Genomic DNA, 12,020 nt, shown 5'->3' on the forward strand with positions numbered 1-12,020 from the left:
TGTATTGGAATACTATTATTTCTATCTTTGATAAGACTATTGTAATGGATACTGATATCAATACACTTGAAAATTTTGTCTGAGCATGTATCTTTGTCTCTATTATTTTGTTTGTTTATGTCTTGTTACCTCAAACATCGACTGTATGTTAGGATGTCGGTGTCCACCTATGTCAATTTTGAGTATGACTGCACTCTACACTATGGTAGTGATGCTCAAATTAGATCACAATAATCTACATCATCACTAGTATCATTTGTATAAGAATCATTAGATTTAAAGTTAAAGGACTCCTTTGTTGGCCTTCTTTTTGGACTTGGTCCTTCCAATCCCTCTGAGCAGCATAAACTAGAACATCTATCTTACTAGCCTTATTGTTAACCATAGAACAGAAGGCAATATGACAACAAAGCAAATTTGCAAAGATGTGCAAAGGCAAAAAAAGTAAAGAGAAGTGTAAATCAAACAAAGGACACAAGTCATATGATTTTTTGTCAAATTTTGTAATCATACAATTAGTTGTAATGTTATTTTGAAAGTCAGATGTAACACCCATGCAAGTTATAATATTTTTCGCTGGGTAGAAAGACCTGTAGCTCAACAAGGGCATGAACACTAGCTTTCATTCACTTTCATACTTCTAGTATAATCTAATATATATGCATAAACTATGAAAGGCTTACCATGAGCCGAATGGAAGAGACGAGTATTCAACTTAAGTGGAAGCCCAAACTCAAAACTCCATGTATAAAACTTGAAAAGTGAAAGAATAAGCTCATTCTTGTGGTGTGCAAACTTGAGACATCCTTCTTCTTCTTGCTTCTAGTCTATGTACTTATGCTCCATCTTGAGAGTGACGGGGAGTGAGAGTAAGAGTGTGAGAGTGAGGGACCTAAGAGGTGAAGCTCCTTCCTTGTGTGCATTCTTCTCTTCTTCCCCTTCTTGGGTGAGAAGTAGATTGGAGAAGGGATCAGGTGGTCTTTCTTCTTCTTCACATTTCCTCTCATAAATTGGGTGCTTACATATTAGATCATGAGCTATGGAGTAGAGGTTGTAGATTGATGTAATATCACACGAATGGTGGAGCTACCATTGAGCCTTCCCTTTGTGGCATTGAGGAGAAGCTAAGGTGGTGAGTTCACTACACCCTTCTTGATTTTTTTTGTTCTTACTTTCACATGGTTTTGGAGAAGAATGGATAGAGTGATGAGTTTGGAGTATGTGTAGGCTATGTGGGAGAAAGTAATCTGAGCATGAAGATGAATCACTCGAGTTATTTGAGCAATAATGAAAAGTCCACTCTAGTGATCTGAGTGTGAGCAGGCAATCCAAGTAGAAGGGAAGAGTACACCCAAGTCATCTGAGTGTGAGAGAAAATAAAGAGAAAGCAATCCAATTGTAAAGAGGAACCATTCTCAAGTCGTCTGAGTGAGAAAGAAAGGAGTCTAAGGCAACACACCTGATCCCTACACATCCAAGTCCAAGTGGAAGTGTCATCTCCATTCAAGTGTTGAAACACCATTGGTTGTTTGAGTCTATTTCCATTACCATGATTTTTTTCTTTTTATATTTTTATAGTTGCATATACGGCCCACAAATTCGTCCAAATTGAGGCTCTAGTTAGTGTTGGTCATTGCATCTCAGTATCAACATTATCTCATCTTCATTCGATTCAAACCAGACATCCATATCTCGTCTCGACTTTCTCTTGATCATTCCTATAAGAATAACCCACAAGAGGAGAGAGAGAGAGAGAAGAGAGAGAGAAAATAGAAATGTAGATTTTTGCTCAAGCCACCATTTGAAAAGCTGGAGGTGCAATATGAAGCAAAAAATCAGAAGAATTGTGTTGTCGTCAGGTAGCATGGGTATATTGAAGCTCTCCTTGCCATCTCTCCCTTCTTCTTCCCGATCTTGGCATATGACACCTCCTCCATCTTTTTCTTTTTCCCATTAAAAAGTTTCCCCACCCCTTCATGTGAAAAATTGGGGAGGGGAGTCACATCCCTTCCTCACTTGCCCAAAACCTTTTTATATTTGGCCTTCTTCTCGACCTCCTGCTCGGGTACCCCCAACTTCTTTGTCTAGCCTTTGAATTGAGTTTTGAAATTTTATACCCGGCCATCTGAAACTCCACTCAGTCTAGCACTTATGTCTATCAAACTTGCCATTCAAAAAATGCACTTTTAAAACCCATCTTTCACGACCACTTAAAATGGTCGGATCTACATTTGTTGCTTCTAATGGGTTCACATTTCTGCTTCAAAATAATAAAATTTGGCACACTTTTAGTCTTTTCTCTAGCTTAAAATCCCACTCTCAAAGGCCTTACAAAGCCTATATACATAATTTGGATGATTCTCATTCACATAACCAGGTGGTAGCTCCACATAAACTTTCTCTTGCAACCTCCCCTACAAGAAGGCATTCTTAATATCCATTTGATGCATGATCCAACCTTTTGATGTAGCCACTGCTATGAGATCCCTTATAGTGGTCATTTTAGCCAATGGAGTAAAAGTCTCCTCATAATCAATACCATGAGTTTGTACATACCCTTTGGCAACCAATCATGCCTTATGGTGTTCAAAAGGCCCTTTTGACTTATGCTTAACCTTGTAAACCCATTTGTAGCCAATAGCTTTCCCAATACTCATTATCCACTACATCCTCAAAATAAGTAGGTTTCATATATTGCACAACATTAGCCATGTATGCATAATGATGAGCTACATAGCTATCATATGTTAATCATTATGTTGAATCTCTCACTTACTTGACTTGCATGGACCTGGATCACTACCAGGTGCTTTAGCATCTGCTTATGCCTCCGCACACTAGGTGTTCTAATAGATGAAGTCCCAAACTCCTCATCCAAGCTCCTTGCTCAGAGCCATTTGAATTAACATTAATATGAGAGAAATGTGATAATACATCTGTCACAATAGATGAGTCCTTAACTTCTCTTTACCTTTTCTTGACATTTGTTATGTACTTGGTAGAGTAACCTATGACCTCAATCTACCACTCCAAGGTTTATTAATAGAACCATGACTAGGAGACTCTTATGGTCTACTCAATATTTGTGACTCATAACGTGTTTTCTACATAGTCACGCCCTCATGCTCATCAAACCCAATTGTATTCTGCACATTACTAAACCAACTACTCATTTCATAAAAACGACATCCCTACTAACTATTAGGTCACACTGTTAGATAGTTTTACAATAACTTGATCTATCTCATATAAGTTGGAAACTATATCTAGGTGAAGTGGAGCAAGCACAAACTAGCATGCAGGTTGGTGGACACAAGGAATCCATTATTCTATATTGTCATGTATAAGTAGGTTGTGGATGTTAACTATTTGCATTGACAAGGCATAGTTTTGCCATTATGGGATTCATTCCATAGTATGGTAGACATAACATAGAAAGCACAAAAGATGTGAGGGCTCTCATGATTCATTATGATAGGCATTGGCAACTTGGCTCTACATTTATTCAAGACTTTGTGGTTTTTGAACTTGTTCCAAAGTGCATTGATTGAAGTCTAGAATACATGAGAAGGGGTTCTACAATAAAATCCTAAAGGGAAGGTCATAGAAAGAGTATGTTTTGGTATTATGAGAATTAGTGGGCATGAGAATGTACTCAAGGTTTTATCGCTCTCAAAACATTGAAAAACCCATGTTGAATAGTATGAAGAAAAAGCTATTGGTCTAGTCAAAAATAAAAAGCTTTAGAAAAAGACTTACAAAGCGTAGGCTGCATTCTATTGGAGAGTGATATGATAGCATGAAGGTGGCCATCATGGTAGAAGGGGGGAGGGGGGGGGGGGGGGGGGGTGGTGGTGATGATTGACCGCTGTTGACAATTCTTTGGAGAAGGCATGCCGTCACTCTCGTTGGCATACCACCAAGACACCCACGAACTACTTATTGCTTCAAGAGTTTCAAGCCAAGAGTTATGGCTACCTCTCACATAGCCGTGAGCACTCTCCCACATATAAATATAGTGAGCTTACCTTTGAATACGATCAAGTTGCTTTCAAGAAAGCTCCATCTTTAAGCTCCAAGCTTCAAGCTCCATAGCCACATATGCAAGAAAAGAGAAGAAGAAGAAGAAAAAGAAGAAGAAGAAGAAAAGCTTCTCCACAGTCCCTCGCTCTCTCACACACATGCTCTCCCTCTCTCGTACACAAGAATGAAGCAAGAGCAAGAAGCAAGAAGAGAGCAAGTTTGGCCACACACCAAGAATGAGCTTCTTCATTCACTTTTTGACTTTTATACATGCCCTATCTCCTCCTTGTGTGGCCATCCTCCTTTTTGGTCCAACCTTTGTACTCCATTCCTCCACTCTTTTTCCTCCTTTCCTATTAGCATGGACTTAACCCGTGCCTCTCATTCTTTACACCTTGCACAGGAGAGAGCCCATGCTCTTTTACAAAATAATTTACAATGAGCACTTGGCAACTTCCTTGGCTTTCAACTCTTGTGATTGGACAATACTTTGAGGCATCAACTCTCAATTATTGGCTATAATATATAGCATGCCTACTATATATAGATTTGGGACAGCCAGTCCTTCATTGTTTGAGCCTCATTGATGCTCATATACTCATGCCCCACTCATGTATTGATGCAAGATCATTTTTGGATATATGGAAGGTGATTTGGGGACACATTTGAGCTTGCATTAGCTCAATTTTGGTAGACTTTTTATTGCTATAATAGTGTGGACAACAAGCTTTTCCCCTGAGAAGGTTTATGCCTATTATGTCTACATGGCATTTTGGGTATGATACATTGTCTATGATGATGTCTAGCATTAATGTACACACCTATATAGTAATATTAAGTAATGAATATTGGCTAATTATCTCTCCACTCATCCACCAACCCACCAATTTAACTAACTTATTTGCCTCTAACTCCTCACGTCTTCTTCTTCTTCTCTCACTTCTTCCTCCTTCACCTCTTATTCATCACCATCTTCTTTCTCAACTTTCATAAGGCATTTATTATGCCTAACTACCTAAGATCATGCATGTTGATCACACATTTTGTTGCCTCTAGTGCATGAGGATTGGTGTCACTTGTGATATTACTAGTTCTTCTTCTTCTTTGGCTTTTTTATCCTCCTCCTCTTTATCATCATCTATGTCAACAGTGTCACAATTGGCAATGACACTAGCTCATCATCTAACTAATTAGTTATATAAGATGTGCCACATGAATACTTATAGTCTATTTAAAGTATATGCAGACAATGCCACACTTATAGTTTGTGTGGGACAATGTAGCATTTGCATTGTGAAATCTAAAAGCATAATATTATTATAGTACTTTTTGTAATATCTATTGCACAATCCCATAATATAAGTTGACCCCTATCACATTCTTAGCCTTATAACCTACAAAAAAAAACCTCACAAAATGACAAATATAGTCTATTTTCCATAATATTTGTTTAAAAAAGTTTTAATTGTAAATATGGTTATTACACACTCATCTTATGAGGACTTTTTGTTCAACTTTTTTGAATTTTTTTGAATTACACTCAATTTTCTCCATTTTGCTTTTACTCATTTTACTCTTACTCAAAGAAAAACCATTGCTTTTGGCATCGAGTAAAGAAAACAAGTTGTTTTTGCTTTGTAGATTTGCATATATTAAGGTCTAAAGTCTTATTTTTGCTCAGCACAATGAATCAGGCAAGATTTGTTGTTTATCGTAATCTAATAATAACTACATATGTGGTGATGTGTTTATTACTTTGTATTCTTATCGGATAATCATCTTTTCATCCAACCTGAATGAGTGAATTAGTCACCCATGAGAGAAGAGAGAGATTTGGATCTGGTGTGATCACGGGCCTTCTTCTTCAAACGTGGTTATCGAGAAGAAAAAGCAAATCTCCAAGGGGAAGAAAAGGAGGCAAAAAGAAAGTTGTGGATCCTTTCTTGAAGGAAAACTTGTATGACATTAAGGCTCCTCAAACTTTTACATAGCACTCGATTAGTAAAACCTTGGTGACCAAAACTCAAGGAACCAATATTGCTACTGATGGATTAAAAGGTAGAGTCTTTAAATGTTCACTTGTTGATCTATAGCAAGATGAAGATTAGTCATCATGTAAAATTAAACTTTGTACAAAGAATGTAGAACCAATCAAGTCAAATTTGCTTGATCTAGAAAAAAACAAGGGATGTTATGATTCATGAAGCTCATTCTTGTGACTTGAAAGAATTGGTAGCAAAATTTATCCTAAAGTCAATTGGTAAAGAAATTGAGAAGGCAAAAATTGGAGTTTTCCCATTGCAAAATGCATGCATCAAGAAGGTGAATATCTTGAAGGCACCTAAGTTTGACCTAGGGAAGCTTATGCAGATGCATGGAGATTACAATGAAGACACTAGAATGAAGATAGAAAGGCTTGTAAGATGATATTGAGCCAGAGGCTACAAAGATTGAAGTTGTTGGATCTTAGAGTGATAGGTTTGTGCTATGTGTTGGTCATAAAGCAATTTCACTCATTTGCCTACATTTTCTTGGTACATACTTAATTGAGGATGGTTTTGACCTATTTTATTCATGCATTGGTTGAAGAATGGCCATATGATTGGTCAAAAGTGGCCCCATTTCTCGCAATGAAGTTTCAAGGCAAGACTTTAGGTTCTTGTGACTTGCAACTTTCTCCAATGCTAGTGGATATATGAATTACACACACAACTATCTTGATAGTGGCATTGAAATCTACACACCCTTGTACATGCCACTTATCTACATGTTCGGAGCCTCACCATGATGAATGGTGTGGGTTGTTATTGAAAAGCACCTCCCCTCTTCATTATCTCTTGCCAAGTCAATATGAGATTGTTCAATATAGCTTGGTTGTAGCAACTCAAAATGCTAACAATAAGTGACCCCTTGCTTACACAAAGCCTAGAATATAACCTTTTTTACCACTTGCTTCAAGAATATAGCCTTCCATGGTGATGTAAAGGTGGTAGAGGGGTTGGACAACACAAAGGGGAAGCAAAGAGACATCAAGAAGAGAGAAAAAGACACTTGGAAGTAGTACGAGGTTGCATAAGCGTCCACGATTCTCTGCAAAGTAGTAGGCGAGCAAGGAAGCATGGAGGCAAAGAGCACATAAACACATTAACAAATAAGGGGAAATGAGGAGAAAGGAGGAAGGAAATAATTAGAGGGAGAAGAGACGAGAGGATTAAATAAGCTAGAAACAAAGAGTGATGGGGGAGACGGACAAATAGAGGGCCTAGAGAGAGAGGGGGAGAGAGAGAGAGAGAGAGAGAGAGAGAGAGAGAGAGAGAGAGAGATTGCTTTTTCTTTTTACATGTGTTACTATTAGTTAAATATATTGACTAGCAACTTAACTATAATAGTTTAATAATAGTTTAATAGTATTATAGATGGATAACAATGGACAATAGTTATATTATTGATAACATATATCAATAATTTATTAATAATGCTCAGTTAATTCCTAGTCATTTATGATTACTTAATTAAATTGGTAAAAAGTTAACTCTTTTATATGTACATAATTAAATAATCATATGTGTATACATGAATAGAGTTAGTAAGTTAAGAATAATCAATTATGTAATCAGTTATATGTTTTTAATTATAATACCTACATATAATAGTTTATATGCTACTAAATCTAATTTTCTATATACATATTCATGAGCTCAATAGTTGTTATGTATTGGATTGAGATCTACTAGATTTGGGCACAACAATCATGTAGCTCTTTTGCTAGATAATTTGATGTTAATATATATTGTTGCCACACACACACACACACACACACACACACACACACACTCTCTCTCTCTCTCTCTCTCTCTCTCTCTCTCTCTCTCTCTCTCTCTCTCTCTCTCTCTCTCTCTCTCTCTCTCTCTCTCTCTCTCTCTCTCTCTCTCTCTCTCTCTCTCTCTCTCTCTCTCTCTCTCTCTCTCTCTCTCTCTCTCTCACATGCACATGCACACGCATAGAGAGAGAGAGAGAGAGTGTGTGTGTGTGTGTGTGTGTGTAAATATATTTAATTACTTATTTATTTATTATTAAATGATTTATCATTTTTTATTATTTTTTAGTAAAACTCATTCCTTTACTTAGAAGTAATGCATTTTGCTCATTTGGTTCTATCCCATTATTACAAGCTTCACTTCATAAAGGTAGCTGGAATCTTTATATGTACAATCTTTCACAAGGTTAAAATCTATAGTTTTTTAAATTTTAAAATAATTAACATTAAATGAAAGTAAAGAAAAGGAAAGAAAAATGCATATCTTCTTAAAAGATGGGAAAATAGTATCTTCTCCCATAATCATAAAACATTGAAGAGACTTGTATTGGCACTTCAACATGCTACTTGTATAGCATATTTATGTGTTATTGCTATGTTTTTATGAAGTTTTAATTTTAGTCTTAAAAAAACAAGTTAGTGAAATATGAAAGTCACCACATCTCAAAATTTAACCAAGCAACTTTTTGGTTTTTGGTTTTATGCCTGCAAGGCACTTTTAATCAACACAATGTCTCAGTTTGTACAATAAGTTTCTAGCTAAATCTAATTAACTTCAATAAAAACTTGCATGTGTTTTTCATTTGATGTATAGTTTAAAATAGAGATTTCATTTTGCTTAGATACGATTAAAGACACATTCGTTTCAAGAGGATTAATATCATACACAAAAAGACACACATTCAATTCTCCCATACATAGTTCAAAACACACACATTCATTTTACCTACATGTCATTGAAAGCAACTTTAATTCATTAAGATTAATATGATTCATAATGTAAATAGTTAAAGTTTCTAGAATAAGTTACTCTATGAACTAGTATTGTAGTCAAAGGATGTAGTACTTATTTTTCAATGCAAAAACATCAACTAAACTAGATCAAAATGTTCTTAAAAATTATATGTTTTTTAAAACGTACAATGTTGTTTCTATTCAACTTTGATTTTCAAGCAACAGCAAGTAAACCACACTCTTCCACACTATCTAGAAACAAGCACTTTGACAAAGATAAAATAAGAACTTCATATTGCCTATCTAACCTTTTGGAAAGAATAGGAATTTATCATTTCCACTACTTCTTTGAAGTATTCAAGAACCAAAACTTGCTATGGCAAAAACGGATTATTATCCATCTATTTGTGTAAAACAATCGAGTCTAAACCTGGCTCTACGTCTCAAACTAGTTACAAGTGCAGCTATGTGATGTTTTGTAATTATCTTTTTTGTTTTTTTTTTGGGTTAAAGATGGAAAAAATAAGCGTACATCCAAAGTTGAAGAAAAGCTTAAAAAGTGGAGCAATAGTAGAGCAAGAGGCCACTCTTTGTCTTCTTTGTCATCTTGGGGCTAGGCAGTACTGAAGCTTCTCTCTGTGGCAGCCCTCTCTCTTGTATGTGCTCTTGGCGGGGCTCTTGGTTGCCTACTCTCTGTTGTCTTTGAGGCTCGTATACACGGAGCTCCTCTCGCGCCTCCAATAGCAAGTCCTCACTCCGTGCAACCTCTTCCTTCTCCTCAACCTCCTCATTTTCTCCATCATGGGCTTGGCCCATCTCCATCGCCACCAGTAGTAAGTAGCAGCTCTGAGACCATTAGACATAGTCCATCACCATGGCCATCATCAGCATTAGTCATCAACATCAGTATCAATATCCTCATCATCATGAACATCCCCTTCAGTAGCTCCCTTTCTCTTTCTCCCTAACTCATAGGATGGAAGAAGCCATGGAAGTAGGTCATCAACATGCATAGTCATCCACCACTACTCATCACTTCCGAGAGGATGGTCATGATGATAGTGGTGGAGATAGTGATGATAGTGGTGGTGGTGGTAGTGTTGATGGATCTCATGATGATGTAGATGGTGACCATCATGATGATAATGTTGGTGGTCATGAGAGAGGCCTGAAGAACTAGAGGGAGGAGAAGGAGGAAGCCTTCCTTGATGCCCCTTTTTATGAGAACCCTCCCACCCCCCATCATCAAAAATAGACAGCCCATCACCCCATCACCTTTCCCAATTCGTACTCCCCAGCCCCCTTTCCTTGGTAGCACCCAAGGCCCCTTCACACCCATGCATGACCGACCCCTCCCCTCAGCTCATTTCACACACAACAAACAGCTCTCTCAAGCCTCTCCAAGTGACAGTTCCTATAGCCCTTTGCGTATCTCCCACACCTCAACCCATTCTCATAGCCCCTTGCACATCTCCTGCAGCCCTGCCAAGTGTGCCTCCACCCCTGGTGACACCTTAGATGCTACATGGAGAGCTATATGTGAGAAGAAGCATGGTCTTGCACCCCATCACTATAGACATCATGCACAAATATCATCAAGATCATCATCTATTGGAAACCTACAAGACACTTCCAATGTCAACTCACCTTCCTCCTTGGTGGAGACCAAGCCCCATGCCCATTCACAATTGTGTCGTCGTGAGCCTTCCATCAATCAGAGGAGCTCAACAAGAAGGTGGAGTCCATCTCTAGATTCAACCAATAAATTCACCTTCAAAGACAAGAATCACTACTGCATTATTAAAAATTAATGGGTTTCCACACTCCTCAGGTATAAGGAAATGGCTAATAAAGGCCCTTTGAATAAAAGTTGAGCTTCAAGTAATAAGTCCTCCTTTATGGTCTCCAACCAAAGTTTGAGCATTTGGCAACAACATAGCCCTCCATTCTCTTTGTAACCCACATCTACACAATTCTTTTGGTTCAATCACACAAGAATTAGCTTATAGAGCTAAAATGCACAAGAACAACCCTAGTGCCAAGTTTCAGAATTGATTAATTGATAATAAGGAATCACGATTTGTCATTGCAAATGGTAAATGAAATGACCATTCTGAGTCCTAGCAAAGCAAACTCTTGGCACTATCGTTAATAGCTAGCATGTCATGATAGACTCACCATAGCTACAACTTATTATCACTACATCAAAGCCATCAATAGGTTCAGCACCATTGCCAGGCGGAGTTGGACGGATTCAATACTTGCACATGCAAAGTCAGAGCAATGGGTTGATGACTTGGGCAAGCTAAGGTGCAATGTAGAGCTTGCAAAATATGAGTTGACGCAAGCAAGGCGAAGCTAGCAAATCACTTGGGTGCTAGTGAGGTGTTTGTGACGGACTGCTAGTTCGACTTATGTAGCATTAGTAGTATTTGTACTAGTTAATAGTTAATTAGTAGTTGTAGTATGTTCGACTTATCTAGTATTAGTAATAGATAATTAGATAGACTTATGTAGTATTTGTACTAGTTAATAGTTAATTAATAGTTGTAGTATAATTAGTTAATTAGTACACTTTTATAGTATCAGTAGTATTTGCAAGGTGAAGCTAGTGAATCACTTGGATGCTAGTGAGGTACTGAGGGACTACTAGTTCTCAACTTATGTAATATTAGTAATAGTTAATTAGATAGACTTATGTAGTATTAGTAGTATTTGTACTAGTTAATAGTTAGTTAGTAGTTCCAGTATTAGTATTTAAACTTATTAGTAATATTAGTAGTGCTTAATTAGTTAGACTTATTAGTAACTTTAATAGTTCTATTGTAATTAGTAAACTAGATATACTTATGTAATATTAATAGTATTTGTAAATATAGTTAGTATGCAATTAATAGTTGCAATATTAGTAGATAGACTTATGTTAGTTAATAGTTAAATAGTAGTGAAATGAAAATGAAAGAAAATGATCTTTTGAACGTATGGTGAAAACGAAAGTGTAACGAACTTTCGAACATATTCAAATAAACGAAAACGTAAAACTTCAACAAACTAGATATTTTAAATGGCTGGAGGAATGGCATCTTCTTCCATAATTATTTAATTACGAACAGATTTGTGCCAACTCTTTGACATGCTATATAGCTTGTTTTCTCATTTCATTTTTTTAATAAAATTTTTTGAAGTACTATTATTGTTAACGATCTTTTGAATGTATAGCGAAAAT

General features: G+C 36.8%; 1 pseudogene; it reads left to right on the forward strand.

Annotated features, from left to right (window-relative positions):
• The first annotated feature begins 5,708 nt into the window (after positions 1 to 5,708).
• On the forward strand, positions 5,709 to 6,493 carry LOC148010246 (small ribosomal subunit protein eS1 pseudogene; annotated as a pseudogene).
• Positions 6,494 to 12,020: the final 5,527 nt, after the last annotated feature.

The sequence above is a fragment of the Lygodium microphyllum genome, chromosome 30 (genome assembly GCF_053477565.2).
Source record: "Lygodium microphyllum isolate KBCC chromosome 30, Lygodium_microphyllum_v1.1.10, whole genome shotgun sequence".
Taxonomy (NCBI): Eukaryota; Viridiplantae; Streptophyta; class Polypodiopsida; order Schizaeales; family Lygodiaceae; genus Lygodium; species Lygodium microphyllum.